This window comes from Thamnophis sirtalis, unplaced genomic scaffold (genome assembly GCF_051295495.1).
Source record: "Thamnophis sirtalis isolate CommonGarterSnake01/CBP01778 unplaced genomic scaffold, rThaSir2_p1.2 scaffold_1, whole genome shotgun sequence".
NCBI lineage: Eukaryota > Metazoa > Chordata > Lepidosauria > Squamata > Natricidae > Thamnophis > Thamnophis sirtalis.
The window spans coordinates 77,481,580-77,503,884 of NW_028261381.1; positions in this window are offsets into that span (position 1 = coordinate 77,481,580).

Sequence of the window (22,305 nt, forward strand, 5' to 3'; positions counted from 1 at the left end):
CCCTTTTGTAAAATTTCATTCAGTTGCCTGGCCAATATTGCATGTAAACTGGTCAGATATTTGAGCCAGAAACCATGTAATTGGTCCTTTCCAGGTGATGTCCAATTCTTTACCTTTTTAACTCGATTTTTGACCATCTCAGTTGTTATTTCTAATACTTGCATTTGTTTGTTGCCAATGCTTTTCTCAAAGTCATGTATCCACTTTGCTTCCTTGTTGTAGTCCTTTGCATTTTCCCACAATTCTTTCCAGAATTCAACTGTGGCCTGTTTTTCTGGTTTTTCACTTTTGGTGTCACCATTTACATTAAGACTTTGATAAAAACGCCGTTGGTCTGATCGAAATTGCTGATTTTGTTTATATTGGATGATTCGTGCCTCATATCTTTCAATTTTTCTAGCTGTTGCTGTTATCTGCTGTTTTACAATCTCTACAGCTTCATTGATGCTTCTTGTATCCAATCTATATCTCCTGATTAGCCGATCTATGATTTTGTTGTTTTTAAGCCGTTGCTCATGCATGTTCTTTAAGTTACTAGCATCTGCCCTTAATTTTTTGATTTTTTGTTCTAAACGGATTTTCCACTTTGGCTTTGATGCTTTTTCTGTTGTATGACTAGGTACTTTAATTTTAATGCCTAGTTCATTAGTGACTATTACAGCTGCGCTGTACATTAACTGGTTTGTTTCCAAGATGGATCCTGGTTCAATTGTTGAAAACACTGCATTAACCATTTTCATGATAGGGGCCAAAATTTTCTTCGGCACAGTTTTTAGTGATGGTAAACGTTGCCTTTCCTCATTAAGCAGAAAATGCTCCATGATCTTATCCTTCAATTCTTTTTGTTTTTGAGTTAGTTCATCAGTTGGTTCAGTGATAACTGGTTCTAGTGGTGGTGATGTTATTTCCTCCCCAAGAGCTTCTTCTGGGAGTTCTGCTATAATGTCTTTAGTTGTGTCTTGAATATCAGTTATTTCCGCTTGTGATATTGTTTTTTGGGTTTTGCAATTTGCCTGAATTTCCTCATGTTCAACTTCACTAAACACTTTATTCCGTATAATAAATCGCCTTTGATCTGCTAGTCGTTGTTCACTAACATTTGAATCTGGATATTGTTGTTTCCATAATTCATACATTCGCTTTAAATAGCCTCTTTTTTCTGGCTCTGAGTTGTAGTAACAGGCCATTATGGCACGGTTTTCATCTGCACTATATTTTTGTCGTTTTGTTGGCTGGTCCACTTGTAGCCCACTTGTCGACGGATGTCCAGGGACCCCAACATCCGCCGCGGCCCTTGTTAACCCGCGCGACGACCGATGCGGTATGGAATTCTTATTTGTTTTTTTCACCATATTGTATGGGTTGGCGGGGTTTTTTTTACGGGACCAGATGCCAACCTGATCCCAACCTTCCTCCTTTCTCATCTGGGCTTGGGACCAGCAATGGCGGAGTTTATTATATTATTATTATACAATTGTATCACAGCGGCCAGTTGTTTCGCTGGATTTGGCATTGGTTACTAGTCGGGCCCCACCCAGGGGCCTAGGACGTCGTAACGTATTTTCGTAATATACGTGCAGATCCAAGCAGTGCAGCTTTTTGCATTTGACTGATGGTGATTTTGTCAATTTTTAACTGTTTTAAATGTAATTCCAGTGCTTTTGGAATAGCACCCAGTGTGCCAATTACCACTGGAATTACCACTGCTGGTTTGTGCCATAGTCGTTGAATTTCGATTTTTAAGTCCTGGTATCTTGCGATTTTTTCATGTTCCTTCTCGGCGACCCTGCTATCACCTGGTATTGCGATGTCTATGATTGTGACCTTATTTTTCTCAACCAGTGTGATGTCTGGTGTATTATGCGCCAGTATTTTGTCCGTTTGTATACGGAAATCCCACAAGATCTTGACCATCTGATTTTCTGTGACTTTTTCAGGCTGATGTTCCCACCAGTTTGTTGCTGTTTTAATATTATAATTTTTGCACAAATTCCAATGGATCATTTGTGCTACTGAATTGTGCCGCAATTTATAATAAGTCTGCGCGATTTTTTTACAGCAGCTGAGTATGTGATCAACAGTTTCGTCAGCTTCTTTGCAAAGTCTGCATTTGGCATCATCAGAGGATTTTTCGATTTTGGCCTTAATGGCATTTGTGCGGATAGCTTGTTCGACCAGATGCCAACCTGATCCCAACCTTCCTCCTTTCTCATCCGGGCTTGGGACCAGCAATGGCGGAGTTTATTATATTATTATTATTATTATTATTATTATTATTATTATTATTATTATTATTATTATTATTATTATTATTATATACTTTATTCATTAAACATGAAACTCAGCCAACTGAACATTCAAAAATGCACTACAAATAGTGACTTGTGCTAAGTTGTTGTTGTTGTTGTTGTTGTTGTTGTTGTTGTTGTTGTTATGTGGTTAATCTTTGGTGAGATTCATAGCCTTTGGGGCTGGTTGGTAGCTCAACAGCTCGAGTCCTAACCAAGGGCCTAGGAACTGTTAAGGTAACATCAGAGGATATAAGCTGTTCCAAGTAGGGTGGTTTTTTGTAGAATCAGAATGTTCAAGTCTGATAAATTTAAAATTTCCAAATAGCAAAGTAGCCCTTTAGGTATTGCTGCTGCTGCTGCTGCTATTATTATTATTATTATTATTATTATTATTATTATTATTATTATTATTATTATTATTATTATCCTTTCCTTTATTATTTTCATAAATAACTCAAGGTGATGAACATTCCGAATACCCTTTCCTTTTATTTATTTTCCCCCCACCACAACAACCCTGTGGGTTGGGCTGAAAGAAAGTGACTGGCCCAAAGTTACCCAGTTGCTTTCATGCCTAAGGTGGGCTAGAACTCATGGTCTCTTGATTCCTAACCTGGTGCCTTAATCACTAGACCAAACAGCAAAATAGCTTAGAGTTCAATGCCGCATATCTTTCGGGTGCTATATACTGAAATCTAAAAACAAGAGGAAATTTCTATCAATAGAAGCCAATTATGTCCAACTCCTATCCAAAATGTCTGGTCTTCCTCCACCACTCTGTCCATGAGGCAATTACAGGTAGTCCTTGACTTACAACAGTTCATTTAGTGACTGTTCAAAGTTACAACAGCATGGAAAAATGTGATCTATGACCATTTTTCATAGTTACAACCTTGGCAGCATCCCCATGATCATGTGATTGAAATTGAGACACTTGGCAACTGGTTCATATTTCGGTTCAAAAGATCATGTGATCACCTTTTGTAACCTTCCAACAAGCAACATTAATGGGGAAGCCAGATTTCCTTTAAAACCGGCTTATGAACTTACCAACTGTTGTGATACACTTAAGAATTGCAGCAAGAAAGGTCCTAAAATAGGGCAAAACTCATTTAACAAATGTCTCACTTTACAACAGAAATGTTGGGGTCAATTGTTGTTGTAAGTGAAGGACTACCTGTATAAGAAAATCTGCCTTTAACAATCTGGATGATTAAGGTAGGAATAGTTAAGATTAGCATCCTTTGTTCTCCTTCATCTCTATCTCTCTGACTTGTCCATCAAGGTTTGTTTGGTAAATGCCTGACTAAAGAATTCTGATCAAGCCTGGCTTATTGTATCACACTTCAGTAGATGCATTAGTCATGCCTGCGGAGAAAGTCTGAATGCTCAGACTCGGCAGAGATGCAGCCCTGATACTGGTTAACCAACACCTTGATAACATCAATTGTGCCAGAAAGTGTAATAGGTCGCCATATGGGACACCCAGAACTATCCTTTCCAGACATTTTTGTTATGTCCACCCACATTCCTTACACATATCCTAGGGGTGAGATCTAGCAGGTTCTGACAGGTTCTGGAGAACCAGCAGGGGAAATTTTGAGTAGTTTGAAGAACCGGCAGGGGAAATTTTGAGTAGTTTGAAGAACTGGCAAATGCCACCACTGGCTGGCCCCAGAGTGGGGTGGGAATGGAGATTTTGCAGTATCCTTCCCCTGCCATGCCCACAAAGCCACACTATGCCCACAAAGCCACACCCACAGAACGGGTAGCAAAAAAAATTGAATTTCACCACTGACATATCCCCTCCCTATTTACAAACTTATTCAGCCTTTGCTAGTTGCAAAGTTTAATTAGTGCTACTTTATGCCACAATACATTATTCTACATTTAAGGATGGAGAGAAGAAGAGGGGGAGGGAGAGAGGGGGGGGAGAGAGAGAGAGAGAGAGGATGTTGGATATCCTGCATGAAAACTATACTATTTTTTTAAAGCCTGCAAATAGAATCAGATTGCTTTGCTGGAGCATATCCATAGACAGTGGCACCAGTCTGGATTTATGCAAGTGTTAAGAAGAGTGCTTCCAGACAGACAGCTCCTGGCACTGCCAATCAAATAAGTCTGTTCAATGTTCAGGTTTTTTTTTTTGCAGTACCACACAAAAAACAAACAAAAAAAGGACAGAAGACAACTTGGGAAGGGGAATGGATTAAAAGTGGGGGGGAAAGGGGGGAGATAAATGGAAGTGAACATCTTTAAGACTCTCTCCCTTTTATAAAATGTCATGTCAGAGGCGGGATCATTGCACAATCAAAACCACTGCTGGAATCAACTCAAAATCCAAACTATTGAACCCAGCTGGCTAGTCATGGTACTTCCTATTTATTTGGGTGCTGCTCTTTAAAAAACAACCAAAGAACAACAACAACAACATGTTTTTCCTTTGATGAAGGATGGCTTTTATTTCCATTTGGCAAGTAAATTCCTGTGCTGTGTCGTTCCGCATTTGCTACTGATCAGAACTCAAAATGGTTATGGCACAGTTGTATTAGATTCAGGATCCTAATGCATTTTACTAGGGCAATGCCTTCAAGACAGGATTCTTTTTTGGTTAATTCCTCCATCTACTGGATGCTTCTGGAACTGTAACTTTAGGCCAGCTTTAAAGCAAAGCCTGCTTGCTGGCCACTACAGTAAAAGTTACCCAAACTTTAGAAGTTCGCAGCATTGAGATTTTGGCATTCTGTTATTACTATGTGAAATAGCCTAAATTTTTGGTTATTGTGCCTTTTAAAATCCAACCTATTTTTGGAAAGATAAAAGTGGCCAATTTTACTCGAGGAATAGTTGGTGTAATCTGCTCTATACTCAATGTACAGACTCTTTCCCATGATTCAGTTGCCAGTCATAATAGTTCTCTGATGAGCGTGCCAGAAAAAAACTAAACCATCATAGATTTCTGCTGTGCCTATCACTAATCCCCCATTACTTCTGTTCTGGCTTGTGGCAGGGAAACTCAAATGGTGGCGTGTAGAGAAGCAGGTTGTGAAATTGAAACAGAATGTGAACAAACACCAATGCCTATCTTCATAGTCAAGATAAGGACAGTTAAAGATCCATTGATGCAAAAAAGCAAGACATAAAGGTCCAGATCATAGGGAGGGAGGGGAAGGAGCCAGTTTGATTCCCGTGCTCTAATGTTGGCTGATCTCCTGCACATATATGACTTCTTCTGTATCAGTAAATGCCATTTCTCTATCTGGGCCATGTCCTTAAACTTCTACAGACAACTGCTAAGTGTGTGTTCGGTTTCCATGCAGAAGTTTATTGTTGGGTTTGGTATGAAGTCTGACCAGGAGAGTGTTCTTATTTCTTATGCACGGAAGCCACCTCATCCCTTATTTTCAACATCAGCACCAGTGGGAAAACTAGCAGACAGTCACAGCACTACTGGGATTGGAGATGGTTTGACAGATGGATATCCCTATGAGTTTAGCTACCGATCAGCAGTCACACATACCCCGTTTCACTTGTCATTTCTCCCAGCCTGGGGATCAACTGTCAGATCTTAGAGATGCAGAAAGAGATGGGGGAGAGGAGGCTTTTCAGTCCCCAAATTTCTGAGATGGATGAACCTTAATACCTGACAGTATCAGCCATTTCTCTCTCTCCCCTCCCTCTCTCTCCTCCCTCTCCCTCCTCCCCCTCTCTCCATCTTCATGGGACAATCATTCCCACTGCTCCTATGAGCTGTTTTTGTGATATGTAGCCCAAGCAAATCCTGATAGGTCCTCAACTGATTCTCCCTCTCCCACTTCACTGCTCCTTCCCAACACACAATATACCTGTTGTCAAGTAAAGGTTTAATAGCCTTTTGGAAGAGAAGCAGTGTAAGTTTATGTTCAAAATCAATCTGAAACACAGCACCCAATGCTGACACAGTAGAACCCAAATAGAACCCACATTTTAAGTAGTGGCAACACTACTAAAAATAAGGGGCTTATGCTTTATATTGATAACTATTAGCTGCTTAGGCTGAAAAACGCTACATTAAGACCAAAGGAACTGCCTCAGATATGGGTTGGACACACAATTAAGGAAACATCAGGGATTGCTAGGAGATGTCCATGCCATGCTTACATGCAAGTGGGCAAGATCTGGGTAACAAATGGTTAACATCTGCTTGGGTTACTTAAAGACTGGTTATTCCACATCCTAGATAAGATCCCGAGGAGGATTTTATTGGGGGGCAGGGGACATTTTGGTATAGGAAGTTTTTGTGACTGCGAAAGTGCTATGGACAAACAATAATGTTGTCATTCCACATGTGCATTCTGGGGTAGAAAATCCTTTATAAATCTAATTCTACAATTTGAATCTGGTAAGGCAAAATCTTTCAGTCTGAGCTTGACTTGTGGTGATATGATGGGCCCAGTCTGGTAGGAGCTTCGATGGCAATGCAATAATGTCTTGGCCTTCCCTCCTGGGAATTGTGCCTAACTTCTCGATCATGCCTATAATTTATTTTTCAAAAGTTCTGTGGCATAAATAGATGCTACTTTATTAGAGGAGGCAGGCTACATTCCCTTGGATTGAGGTATGTTAGGAGCAGTTTCAAAGAATTGCTCAAAGAGAAATTAAAATTTAAACTAGAGACGTTTTTTTTAAAAAAAAAAAATCCACTGAGGTACTTTATCCATGAACCTTATTGAGGAATTCTGTCGCTTTTGATAATTTGGCATACTAAGACATATGTGTTGCTGTAATCTTAGTAGTCAAAACTTTTTCAGTAGAATGGATGCATGGCATACCCTGCACCTTCTCTAAATCTTGCTTCTGGCAAAGCTATTAGCACTCATCTTCAAACTGTATCTGCCCTCTGCTGTTATTACATCATCTGCATAGTCAAAAAATAAATAAAAGGCTTAATCTAAACATTTCTAAAGTGGGTTGCACTGAAACAATTCATTCTTGGAACAAAGGGGTGACATTAAGCAATTAAGTGCAAATAACACCGATCAAATTAGGACAGTAACTAACCCCTATCAATTCCATCAAAAAGATGATTGTATATATGTATGTATTCACTGTAGAGTCATTATCATAGAACTGAGAACTGCTGGTGTTCTGAAATGGCCCGCAGGTAAAGTTTTACAGAAAATGTAATCAAATATCCATGATCTGATTACCAAGAGAGAAACCATCTTTATTTTCAAAACAGCAAGTTTCTAAACCTCGGTGTCAGCCAAAAACAAAAACAAGAAACAAAACCTGACCATTAAAAAAAAGATTTTGCTTAGAGTCTATTTCTCCTACAATCCTTATAATCCTTATAATTTTTACCTGGGTACTTACTATCATCATGTTTTTTGTTACAATTAATTCAAACACTATTCTTGATTTGAAAAGAAACTGAAAAGGCAGTTCAGGATAAAGCAGGGAAATCTAACTTTTTAATAAGAAACAAGTAATGTTACACAAAGAGGCTTGATGCGAGTTTATTTGGATCACAGAATCTGAACAGCCAGTGTACAATTCTGAAGGATTTTTTTTAGAGGGAGAAATTGGAAAATTGTGAAAGAAAGAATAGCAGTAATAGCAGTAGACTTATATACCGCTTCATAGGCCTTTCAGGCCTCTCTAAGCGGTTTACAGAGAGTCAGCATATTGCCCCCAACAATCTGGGTCCTCATTTTACCCACCTCGGAAGGATGGAAGGCTGAGTCAACCCTGAGCCGGTGAGATTTGAACCGCTGAACTGCTGATCTAGCAGTAGCCTGCAGTGCTGCATTTAACCACTGCGCCACCTTGCAACAAGTGCCACTATTAAGAAATGCTGCTTGAATTGCAACACAGTCTCTCAAGAGGGCTACTGAAGCCATGTGGTTGAGTAATTTGAAAAGTGCAAAGACAACAGAAGTATTGCAGCTACCTAAGACATATGTTCAATGTCCCTGCAGTGAGGTCATTGATCATTTCAAAGAAACAGTGCTGGCAGAGCATTTTCTCTGATGGGCTTTGGACTTTAGAATCCAATCCTTCCAGTATTTGGACACAGGAAGTAGGAAAGTCGGAGAAGGGGTGAGCAATACAGCCCACGGCTAACCCTAACCTTATCCCAACAGATTAGTACCTTTGTAGTAGTCGTGTGGCAGATTGAACTATTGCAACAGTTCTGTCCAATAAAATCTTGACATGTCCCAATTGTGGCATGGAACAAGGATCAGCTATTATCAGACAAACGACTACGAGTGTGTCACAAGTGCAATGCACTTTGGAGTCGACTTTTTTCTTCCACAGATTTTCTAGTTAAATCCTCAAGAATGCCACTACCAAATAGCTAGCATTTTGCAAATCTTATCTCATAATGTTCAATCAGCTATCTGGATGGGGCACCACAGTTATTTCTGTTCCTTAAAGGTAAAGGTTCCCCTCACACATATGTGCTAGTCATTCCCAACTCTAGGAGACGGTGTTCATCTCCGTTTCAAAGCTGAAGAGCCAGCACTGCCCAAGGACATCTCTGTGGTCATGTGGCCAGCATGACTAAATGCCGAATGCATACGGAACACTGTTGCCTTCCCACCAAAGGTGGTTCCTACTTTTCTACTGGCATTTTTACATGCTTTCGAACTGCTAGGTTGCAGGAAGCTGGGACAACTAACGGGAGCTCAATGGTCTGTGCAGTTGTTGGTGACAGAGAAGATGGAATATCTTTCTTGCCAGACCACATGCTGATGGGTGGACAAAAAATTGCTGCTTTTCTTAGCTTCTCGGGGTAGAAAAAAAAGGTTCACCAGCATATCCACAACTGTGGTTTCCTCCTCTTCACAAAAAATAGTGGTCTCTTCCTAGTTCTCTTCTCCCCTCCCTCCAGCAGATAGAAAATTCCCAAGGGTTTGTCTTCTGTCAGTTTTCAGTTGATCACTGCTGAGGTGAGACATTGCTGGTGAATAATTATTCTCTAAGGAAGGAAATGGGCAGGGTTGAAGAGATGACACCTGATGATCAAATGAAGCTGAACTCCAACTCAACCCTACACTATGGCCAATGCCCTAAAGCAGCAACATGTTTATATTACTATTCTTAAATAATATTCTGCACTACGGCCTGCAGGATGCTATAATGTGCTTTTATTAGACTGCTAAAAATGAATTGACTAATTTGAACTAAAACATAGAATACCTTACTTTCTTGTTTCTTGTGAAATGTTCTTAAGAAATAAGTTAGAAGAAGCACTAGAACAGACATGAATAATTGCAAGTGTATCACCTTTTGTGAAACTATGATGGAAGCAGTCACATTAAGCATACCCAAATTGACATTTGCAATGGCCTGTTTTCTTGCTGGTACAGGGAGTGCCTGTTAGTAGTAACTTTTAAAGAAAAGAAACAATACCCGAAGAGCAGCTGGTCCTTTTTATTGCATGCTTCCTTAAAGGAAATTAATTTGAATTAAAAATGACTAATGCCATTTGTGGAAGAAAATACCGTGTTTCCCAAAAATAAGACAGGGTCTTATTTTCTTTTGACCCCTGAAATAAGCACTTGGCCTTATTTTCGGGGAGGTTTTATTACTTTTGAGGTGCAGGAGGCAACAAGCATGGTCACCACAGCTGCTGCTATGTTGCAATATTTTGGGGGAGGATTTATTTTCGGATGAGGGCTTATTTTAGTGCATGTTCTCAAAAGCCCAACTGGGTTTATTATCCGAGGAGGTCTTATTTTTTGGAAAACAGAGTAGCTGGTCTTGCAATAATTATGCAGTTGAGCTTCAGGAAGGAATCTGAAGTGATTTTTCTCTTGTCCAAGTCCAAATCCAAAGGGCTAGTTAGCAAATTTGAAAGAGAGTTGGAAACTTTCTTTTTCCTTTCCAGGTATAGGTTTGAGGGACCATTCTTTCACCAATGGCCTTTTCTGGAAATGCATCCAATAATTAATAATTTTATAAATAGAGAAGTCAATTCTTTCTGCGTGTGGAAGGTTTTTATTATCCACCTTGGATTTCATCCACCTCTCTATTCTCTGCGCCAGCATTAGCCAACAGAGACTCCTATATTTGGACCAGTAAACATGATTCAACCTTCTTTTCTAGGAAACTTGAGCAAGATCCCATTGGTCAGCATTGGCAAACACAGATGAGGAAAAGAGGACTTCTGGCCTTTCTAGGCAATGCTAACAATGCCTCCGCCCGAAGCCTTCCATCTAAGAAATCTCACTCCCCAGATTAGCTTCCAAGCTCTCGACGCAAACAGCATGAATTAACTTAAGTCTTTATTTGCATTCCCTTCAAATTGCCCTCTGCCACTGGCATGAGACCTTGGCATATTTGTTTTAAGATTAACAAAGCCAAGATATTTTACCCAGGCATGCTGCCTTGGGGTTACTGCCACCACAAAATAGCTTTAAAGCAATACTGAGTCAGAATAAATTAATTTCCCTCTCCCTCCCTCCCTCCCTCTCTCAGAGAATTTCTCCTGTCCTCCTCCTCCTCCTCTTCCTCTCACATGGTCATCAGCTTAAGTCTCCCCAAATAAACAGCATCCTTCCTCCTCCAGCTGGCAACTTCTCCTTTAACTGGCCAGTGAGAAAGGTTGAGTGGCAGTGAGCCACTACCCTGACTCCTTCCTTGTTCTTCCCTCAATTCTCTCAGTTTTCACAGCAGGGGATGGAGTGGGGAAACAAGCAGCAACAATTATGCAGGGAAGCAGCAAAGCCACCCATTGGACCAATCAGGGGAATAATGGCAGGGTATTATGGAGATTTCAGTTCATGATGAGAGGGGAACTCCTGGAAACCAGTACAAGTTGGCATTCTCATCCGTGAGGAACTGGTGGCCAGAAACTCTATGGTTTCATAGGGACATGCAAAGGCAATAGCAGTTTCAAATTGAATCATAACTGAACGTTTTACATACTTCTGTTTTAGAATCTCCATTGCATGATGAAAAGTGTGGGGTTTCCATCTTCAGGTACTGTATGTACCTTCAAAAAAGGAAAGACAGAAGAATTACACTGAGTTATAATTGAATATTGCACATTGCAATATACAGCAACAAAAAATAACTCATAGACATAATATATTTTATTTAGGGTTTAGTTAGGGTTTTTTCCCCCACTAGTATATTCTCTAAGGACTATTGATGGTTTACAGGTAGGTAGATATAGATATAGATATAGATATAGATATAGATATAGATATAGATATAGATATAGATATAGATATAGATATAGATATAGATATAGATATAGATATAGATATAGATATAGATATAGATATAGATATAGATATAGATATAGATATAGATATAGATATAGATATAGATATAGATATAGATATAGATATAATACAATAAAACATTATCAGTTATTACTATTATTATTACTAGTCCTCAACTAACAAGTATATCAGACATTAAACTTTCTTTCAAATATTTCTGGTTTTATCACTTTCCTAAATACCAAGTGGGAAAAATTTATACTGATCTCCATGAGACACTATTCCAAAAATTTGTGGCTACTGAGAAGCATTGGCTAATGGCTCTTCTCCTTGAATGAATCATGGATGAGAACTTAAAACCTTCCAATGCATGATCTGTGGACTGACTAGGTTATACTAAAGCAGGTTGTCCTGGAGGTAATTTTAAATAGTCATATAAAATCCATATACAATTTTATACAAAACCAGCACCAAATTATACCCACAGCACTGATTTGTATGTGAATAGGGGCTGTCTGTAACCTGCCAACAACCAAGTTGCTGCATTTTGTAAAGTGCCACTTTTGAGTAGACTTCAAGGAGTCCGTATGGAATACATAACAATCTATGAGAGACGACAAAAGTAAATCTCATCATTATCTCTTTGAAGCTCATTGACATCACTCTTTTTCTCCAAGGAGCACTGACAGTTTTCTTGATCCAACTAATCATGCCTGGAGCCCCACAATCCACACCCCAAATTTCTAAAGGAGCCAGGTGGAAAATGGGTTCAGTACACATGAGATGAAACTTGTTCTACTCCAACACCCCAATCCACTTCTTCAGAATTCTCAAGGTTGAATGAATCCCAAGTTTTTACCTTTGTCATCAAATTGGAATATGCTCACTCGGTGTTCAGATTTAAGTAGATTTGAACAATTCTATCAGCTACACTACATGTTGCTCAAACAGGCAACTTTCATGGACCCTTGCTTTCCAACTGGAGCAAAGCTGCTGGGCTTACTCTGATAATGCAATACCATCCCTCTTATTAACCATGGTGTATCCTTTAACATAACCTCATAGCTGTGCATGTTCAAGATCCTTCCCTCTCCCAGGACCCAGCAGAAAACATCATTATCATCAATATAAGACACTCCTTATCTTTTTGTTTGATGTACTACATCATTATCCCTAGACAGCATTGGTGAGTTCTGGGCGGTACAGTCCCGTACGGCCATATCAGTAGTAGCCAGGAAAAGCGGCCACCATACTGGTACGGTGACTCATTTGGCCCACCCACTTACGTTCCAGGCTGTTTAATAACGTGACAGCATGTGGTGCCTGCACGACCTCCACCGGCCATCTGGATGTCACAGGGCGGTGGTGTGCACATGTACACACAGTACGCATGCCTATCTAGGACACTCGGCCCCGTGCACAGCGTACCGGTGCCCCAGGGTCTGAAATTCACCATTGCTAGACAACAACTATTTTCTGATTTCAGTGAAGCTATTATTTAATAAAGGAACTAATGCTCTGATATAACATTCTAGAACTAGCTGCATTTTACCATTTAACTAAGATTGCCTGCAATTCAGGATTGGATTCCTAAACCTGTGTGTGTGTGTGTGTAAACATTGAGATGGGAAAGCTGTTTGATGTTTATGTTACTACTGACTATTGGTGCAGTAATCATCTGGAATATGAATCTTTAGCCTAATTTTATAATTGAGATTGCACTTGCTTCCAGATTTGGCTGAGAAGGATGTTTTCCACCTTTAGGAAAAGTGTAGCAAGTTTCTCATACACAGCTTTTTGTAATAAAATGTGTGGGATCCACACGAGTCCAACTTCATTTGGGGGAATATCGCTTCCAAAAGTCACATCTACAGTATTTTTCTGTCCTATGTGAAGATCTTCTCCTGTGGTATGGCTCTTCATTATAGGAGAAGGCAAGCAAGCTTCTCTCATCCGAATAACCTGACCAAAGTTTAGAAATAGCACAAAACAAACTTGAATGTACTGGATTGTCTACAGTGATGTTTTAAGGAAGAATCTCTGTGGGCAGAGGCCTAAGTGATGTAACCTAGAGTCATCATTTTTTTTTATTTGAGAGACAAAGTAGTTAAATTGCAAGCCACACATTACAAGCCACACATTAAGCCCAGGGAGGTGTGGGGAGTGTATAACCTCTGATTTTTCCACTAGAGAAGCAATTATTTGGGATCTATTATTTTTTTTAATGCCATCTTAAAGGGTTACGCAATCAATCATTTTACCAACTCCTCTACTTTCCCAACAGCTTTCAGTTATGTCTCAAAAGATGATCACACAAGGGAACTGCTTCGACAATGCTTTTCCAGATCAGGAACACAGACAGTCAAAAAAGGGCACGCAAGATAGAAAGTAACGTTAACAGAAAAACAACAGCACTAGTAATAAGGCTTCTTGGTAGAATCTCAGCTTTACAGTGCAATGAAAAGGATACCTCACCATTCTAAAATATCCTCTGTATGAGGAGAAACAAAAGAGGAAGAACACATTTGGCATATTATGATTATTTTAAAAAAACTAAGTAGAAGATTTGTTGTTGATGTTATGCTATTCTTTTCCTTCATCTGTCATCTCTTTACTACTTCATTACCATGCTATATGAGGTAATCATCATGTAGTGATGGTTGTTAGGAATATAATCTAACGGTTGGGTTGGCAATATATAAATCATGTAACAATGTTGTACCTGTTTCTTTAAATCATACTGTAAAATGTGATTGGTTGCTGTTTTCCTCAATTGACCATAAGAGGGAGCCAGAATGACTGTTAGCTCTCTATTTGTTAGATGCTGGGCTGATCTGATCTGAGTGTTTTGGAAGCTGGCTGTTAGAAAGTGCCGTGAGCTGTTGTAACTGCTAGCAAACTTTGGGTACCAGACTGTTTGTATGTTTATGGACTATGTTATTTGGATTCCCTTAACTGAAAGACGTCGATGACTGACTGTCTTAATCGTGTATGACTTGGACTGTTTGATGGACTCTGATACCTCTATTTCCACGAAAGTAAAAGCCTACTTAAACTGCAGTGTCTCTGTATGCTGGTTGTGTGTTCTCCAACAAAACTCTCACAACGCTTCTCTGAACATACTTGCTCTCCCAACGGGGAGCTCACCTAACACTGGTCCTTTCAAATAGCAAAGAGAAGCAGCATAGAGAAAAGATATAAACATGTTGATTTATGGCCACATTATGTTCAAAGATGATGGAGGGAGCCTCCAGCTTGCTACAACATTCCTGCACATTCCTTTAGTCTTGGTCCCAAATGTGATAGAAATATTGTTGTGTCTTTTCCCCACATTTTGTGGGGAAGAAGATATAAAAACTAAGATGGAATCTGCAGATTACAGCCAGTGTTGCTTGTGAAACTCTGTACTTTGGTTTGAACACTCATGCGCAAAATATGTATAAATATTCAGGATGAAAAAACTTATTATTCAGAAGTGAGTACATTCAGAAATGAGTAAAAAATAGGTTCTAATTTTGAGAAATTTAAGAGGTACCAAAAAAGAGAATGAAAATCTGGATGTGTCTTATACACTGAATACAGCATTTTTGACCTACTGAAACCCTGCCTCCTTTGCCAAAATGGACAAGCAGAGGGTTTGGGAGGCTTGCAAAGTGCTCCTAGGGGCTGGGGAGGGCAAAAAGGAGCAAAAAAGGGCCTTTTTGCTTGTTTTTGCCCCCCCAAGCCCCCAGGAGCCTCCCAAAGCTCTGCATGCCCCCCTCTTTTTTTGCAAAAAGCGAGGCATGCAGAGGGTTTGGGAGACCTGCAGAGTGCAAAAACTTTTTTTTGTAATTTACCTCTTCAAAATCATGGTGCGTCTTATACTCCAGTGCGTCTTATAATCCAAAAAATATGGTAATACCTCAAATTCAGTACTTTTATATGTGGGGTCCTTGGTACTCTTTGAGCTTGGTTGTTTCCTTGCAGACATTTCATTACCCAATTAGATAGTATTCTTCACATATTACCCAATTAGATAGTATTCTTCACATATAAAGTCTTCCCTCACACATATGTGCTAGTCCAGCAGTTCTCAACCTGTGGGTTGCGACCCCTTTTGGAGTCAAACGATCTTTTCACAAGGGTCGCTGAGGAGCATCCCGCGGAGAGGCTCGCGAGAAGCCGGCCCGAAGGGAAGGAGCAACTCGGTTTCCCCATCAGCAGAAGGAGAGGGGTGTGTGAGGGGGGAGGTGGATGGGGAGAAAGTAGGAGCCAGAATGGAGGCAAGGAGAGGAAAAAGAGAGACCTGCACAGCACAGAGGATGCTCGGAAAGCAGCTCGCTCTGAGTGATGGAGGTTGATGGGCAGAGCTACGGAAGCCAAGAGGTACCATTTCTGAGGCGTAAAACAAGGCAGGGAAAATAAAATAAAATAAAGGAATGTGGGATGCACGTATGCTGAGATTCCCTATAAGACTGTTACCCAAGCTTAGCATGGGTAACAGTCTTAATAGGCTTTGGCCCCTCTCCTGCAGCTTCCTGCTGACCCAATCGTGCAATCTGCTCTCCGCCCTGAGAAGGCATGAGCCTCCCACCTGCTTTTTCGATTCTGTGTCCTTTGCAGGCAACTCAGTATCAGGAAGAGCTCCAGCCCTTTTCTCACACTCATCTCTTGTGTGCAGGGCTCTCCTTGCGCAGAGCTCTGGAACTCTTCCCTCTCTGCATCCAGAGACGACTGCTCCGGCTCTTCCCTGAGTCAACACAAAGGGAACCGTCCTGAGTCTGGTGCTGAGGAGTCTCCTGCGCAGCGCAGCCAGCTACTCACTTCTCAGTGGCAGCAGCGGAAGGAGTCACTGTCCCTGCTGCCATGATCCCAGGCCAGGAGGGTATTTTGCTTGCACACGTAAGAAAGAGATGAAAGAGAAAAGGGGAGAAAGAGAGAGAGAGAGAAACGAAAGAGAGCTGGAAGGAGAGAATGGGAGAGAGTGAAAATAGAGGGAAACAAATTAGAGGGAGAAGGTTGGAGAGGGAGAAAGAAATGAAAGAGAGCTGAAGGGAGAAAATGAGAGAGAGGGAAAATAGAGGGAAACAAATCAGGGGGAAATAAAGGAAGAGAAAAAAAGAAAGAAACTAACTTTCTCAGACCTATGACGAAAGCAATGGCAAGCTAGATCTCTTGCCAAGAAAACTGCAGTTTGCCAGAAGGCACAAATTGGAAGCAAGTCTGATTAAAAAAAAAAGAAGACAGGTGGCAAAAAAAATTGCATCTAAAAATAAGATTATTTATAATTTTGGATAATGTTTTATATTGTCAAACTCAAAAAAAAATCAAAACATATATCCTATTGCTGTTAGTACAATCTTGCCAGCTTCTATCAACTTAGAGTTCACTATGAAAAGATTACACAGAAGCAATTTCCTACAATTAATAACTTTATTTTGGATTTGCTATCGTATTCAATGAGAAAGAAAGGAAAAGAAAGAGGGAAAGGGAAGGAAGTAAAGGAAGAAAGGAAGAAGAGAAAGGGAGAGGAAAAATAGAGAAAAACAGAAATGAGAGGGAGGGGGAGAGAAGAGAGAGAGAGACTATTCCCACAGAAAACACTGAGCCATGAAACCTTGGTAGGCATGTCTGTGGGGGGGTGTCATGTGACTGGGTGGGAGTCAGGGGTGGGTTCCTGCCAGTTCTAACCTCTTCTATAGAAGAGGTTTCACAAATATACTGTGCCATTTAGAACCGGTTCCAGCTCCCACCCCCTGCCCATCCACACCACGCTCACCAATCGCCCCGCCCGCCTCTAAGAGTCCTAACTATACATTAAAGTATTAAAGCTGTCACGTTTGAACACCTTTGGGGGTTTTTTTCCTAAAGGGTTAGGGGTGCAAGGGTCTTGTAACTTGACAGCTTTAAGACTTGCACAGTTCAATGCCAAAGTTCCTGAGCCAACATGACTGGAGGAGGAATTCTGGGAGTTGAAGTCCACAAGTCTTAAAGCTGTCAAGTTTGAACACCCCTGGGTTTTCTTTCTAAAGGGTTAGGGGTGCAAGGGTCTTGTAACTTGACAGCTTTAAGCGTGCTTCAAATGCCAGAGTTTCTGAGCCAACATTTTGGTTGCTAAGCAAGAATGTTGTTAAGTGAGTTTTGCCACATTTTACAAGTTGGCCACGCCCACCCAGTCACATGAATGTCAAGCCACTCCCACACGGTCACATAGCTGGTAAGCCACTCCCACTAAGCAGGCCACACCTACAGAAGACGTTCTAAAAATTTTTGAAATACACCACTGGTGGGAGTGATATTGAGTTGGCCACACCCACCCAGGTTTTGTGGCTGCCGGTGTTTCATAGTAGCAATGAAAATAATTTTATGGTTGGGGGTCACCACAACATGAGGAACTGTATTAAAGGGTCGCGTCATTAGGAAGGTTGAGAACCACTGTGCTAGTCATTCCTGACTCGGGGTGGGTGGGTGCTTATTTCTGTTTCAAAGCCGAAGAGCCAGCGCTGTCCGAAGACATCTCCATGGTCATGTGGCCAGCATGGCTAAACACTGAAGGTGCACAGAATGCTGTTACCTTCCCACCAAAGTGGCTCCTATTTTTCCACTGGCATTTTTACATGTTTTCGAACTGCTAGGTTGGCAGAAGCTGGGACGAATAACAGGAGCTCTCTCCGTTACGCAGCACTAGGGATTTGAAACTGCTGACCTTTCTGATCGACAAGCTCAGTGTCTTAGCCACTAATTTTTCAGATATGGGCCTGTCTATTTCTTTTGTAAGTGAATGTCATACAAATAAAACTGTAATACAGGTAGTCCTTCATTTCAAATAGTTCATTTATTGACCATTCAAAGTTACAACAGCACTGAAAAAAGTGACATGATCATTTTTCACAGTTAATTTTGACCATGTGATCAAAATTCAGATGCTTGGCAACTGGTTCATACTGTCTATGTTGTTGGGTCCCAAGGTCATGTGATCACCTTTTGCACCCTTCTGACAAGCAAAGTCAGTGTAGTACCCACTGGGTTACTAACTTAATAAGTATGGTGATACAGGTGGTAAAATGAGGCAAAACTCACTTTAAAAATATCTCACTTAACAACAGAAATTTTGGGCTCAATTGTGATCATATGTCTTTTAAATGCAGATGGAGTGCTAAATCTTGTCCTGATGGGTTTGTTCTGCATTTAAAAGACAAAGGTTACTGTTTTGAAGACAGCAAAGTCCACATTTTTGGCAGACTGGACTACCAGTTTGGAAGAGGGGTTCAAAGAGGCCATCTATGTCAAAATTGAACAGCCTTCTCTCAACAGAGGGGGAGGGATACAACATCATCTCTCTCCAGTCTACATCACAGTCCTATCAACAGTTCCAAGAAGGCTGCACACCCATTTACACTACTCAGGTGATCCTGAGGACACAGATAAACCTCCAGGTGGCCTCAACAACTCTATAAAAGGATGAGAATGACAAGTTGTCTGCAAGGCGTATAAATCTTTCCATTTCCCACCATCCAGCCAAAGCTGAAGAAGCTGCTTGGAGCAGAAGTGAAACATCTTCAAAGAAAAACAAAAAAAAGTCCAGTTGCCTCTCAAAATACCATGGGCCAACTTTGTCATCATTTGTGTAGAAGCATTTGTTGCTCAGTGCACATAAGAGAATTAAGTCAGTATAATATCTCTATTTACAACAGGAGTTCAGGGCAGCCATAAATATATAATATTCCCAGTGAAGCAGGAGCAATGTTAAAAGTCATATGTATTTTACAATGAATAGAAATCGGGATTCTGATCGCTACCCATTCATTTTCCTTCCATGTTTTTATATGCCCATATCTACTCTACAATTACAAATTAATGCACTTAAAGCAGAGCTAAGCAACCTGTTGCAACAAGATCTCTTGCAGCCTCTTAATGCCCTTCAAGGGATCACAAATTCCTGACTGGCTTTATCGTCGCTGTGCGTTGAAAATCAGCGCCATAATTTCAAACCCTGAATGGGTAAGAAACAATGACAACTGTACTGCAAGCCCTAAAATAGATTTCAACTAAAAGTGCAAAGAGAAAACCTAACTCCTTTCTCCAGATCATCCTGGTCCAGCCCATGTACATACAGTTTGTTTGCATATCATTTCCTGTCTAATGTAGCCTCAACACAGAATCATCCCACAAGTCAAAGTTCCAGCACCATCATTTTGAAACTGATTTGATAGTGCTCAAAAAGCACTATAATTTTATGGACAGAACCACGAATAGCTACCTAAGCAGTTGTTTTGAGCTCTGCAAATGACACAGCTGCTTTAAAAGGATGAAAAGAAACGCTTTGGGTGTTCTTCGATGTGTGGCCACCATCTTTTTGGCTACTTTGCAAAACTCTCGAAAATGGTGCAATGGGTTGGAACAAAGATCATCTATTCTATTTCATGAGAGGGACAGACATCTCAGCAATGTCATAATATGTTTATACAGCTCCCTTCCTGGGAAAGCTAAAAGGAGCAAAATTGTTTTGAATGAAACTTTTGATGGCTCTGCATGATGTCAAACCCAGATAACTGGATGGACGTCTTGCATTCCAAGAGGCTCCTTTTGAGATGAATTATTTGAGCATTCCATTTCACTCGGCATGCTTGTAAGGAAGGAATCTTGAACTTTACAGCAGTTGAACAAAACAAAACAGTTCCTGGCACCTCCTCCTAATTGGGGGGAATGCTAGCTGGCAGCGACTATTTCATCCTTACCTCTCTTTCCATTTCCATCAAATTAATCTATACTTCTTTCCTCTGTCTTCACAGAGAGAGCATACTCAGCAGTTTCAGAGGAAGTATTTCTCCCCCTCCCATCCTTTAACTGATACACTGTACCACTTAATGCTTTTTCTCACAGAATCCCAGCATTCTCTGGAGGAAAGCACTTCTTATTGGCTTCCTTAGGTTCAAGACACGAAGTGGTTTAGCAGTAAAGGAACTGAATGAAGTGCACGTGCCCAGTGAGGTCTGGCAACCAAGACCAGGCAGCGCAGTTGAAGGACCATTCAGGCTAAAGATCCATATGACCATTTACCACCCCCTCCCATCCATTGCAATGTATTTGGCTCTTTGCTCGATAGGCCAGTAAAATGAATAGAGTACTTTCATTGCTATTAAAGCAGTTCAGATTCCAGCACCGTCAGAAGTAACCAGTGCCAAGTTATCAATATTGTTTGAGCTGAAGTACATAAAATAAACTTTTGGACTCTTAATACCTGCCTGGAATGCTAAACTGTTCTCTTGTACCTCATTACAGGAAGGGGAGAGGGCTGCAAAAAATGCAGCCAGGTTTAAAAATCTCTAAAACATTTATCCTTTATATTTGACAAAAAAAACAACTATCTTTTGAAAAAAATATTGTAATTACACCCAAATCAATAGATCAGACTAAAATTATAATTCCCCCCTCCACCCTATGTTTTGGGTACTAATACACAGAAATTTTTAATTGTTTAGAGAACTATGTATGTAGAATTAACCACGGAATAGGGGTGCTTAGATGGCTTTAGGATGAATGGTCTGTAATTTGTCAAAACTGAAGGTGATTCCACTGGACCAAGATTAATAACAAAATTATGACTTGGACACCAAAGAGTTGACTTTTTTGTTGTTGTTTTTTGGTCTTTATTCCCAGCCAAAAGGGTGTCCCTGGTTCAGCTTACCTTCTCCAGACAGAGTGGAGTCAATGCCAACCACAAAAAGAGAAAAATGCAATGGGGGAGGCCAACAGCTTGGCTTTCTACTAGGTAAGCACTTGGGTGTATGTTTGAAAAGATGAACAATTATCACAGGAATGTATGAATGTGCTAAAAACCAATACATAAACCACCTGAGATGGGGGCTTTGTTGGAAGAATTGCAACATGGAGATATTCAGGAATGTCCATCTTCACTTTTAGAACTTGCCCCTTTTTTAGAGAATAGAATAGAATAACAGAATTGGAAGGGACCTTGGAGGTCTTCTAGTCCCAGGCAGGAAACCCTACACCACTTCAGACAAATGGGTATCCAACATCTTCTTAAAAACTTCCAGTCTTGTAGCATTCATAAATTCTGGAGGCAAGTTGTTCCACTGATTAATTGTTCTGTCAGGAAATTTTTCCTTAGTTCTAAGTTGCTTCTCTCCTTCATTAGTTTCCACCCATTGCTTATTGTTCTACCTTCAGGTGCTTTGGAAAATAGTTTGACTCTCTCTTCTTTGTTGCAACCCCTGAGATATTGGAACACTGCTATCATGTCTCCCCTAGTCCTTCTTTTCATTAAACTAGACATACCCAGTTCCTGCAACCGATCTTCATATGTTTTAGTCTCCAGTCCCCTAATCATCTTTGTTCTTCAATTCCCAATCCACCAAAAAAGAAAAAAAGCAAGTGACATTACGATGTACACTTTTTCCTTCAGTGTACACAATCACTCTGAATGCTCAGAATAGTGAACCTGTGATTCTTTTTGTTACTCTGACATAACATTACATTTTATCACGAACACATGGATACACTGATGCTACTATACATTTGCTTTGGGTTTCTTCCCTTGTTCCCCAGTGATTTTTTGATTGCCAAATACATTTTAGAAAGCAAAAGGACCTTTAAAACTACTATGAGATTGAAACATTATTTTGGTCAACAGGATTACATTAGCAATGTGAATGGCAAGCATGCTTAGAAAGGTATTTATTGGCTTTGAGAATGTTATTAAACTGCAGCTGCCCCACATATTCTTATGTGATCATCATCAGACCAATTTTAAAACTTTGCTTTCCTAACATCAATAGCAGGCTCATCCCTGTGGT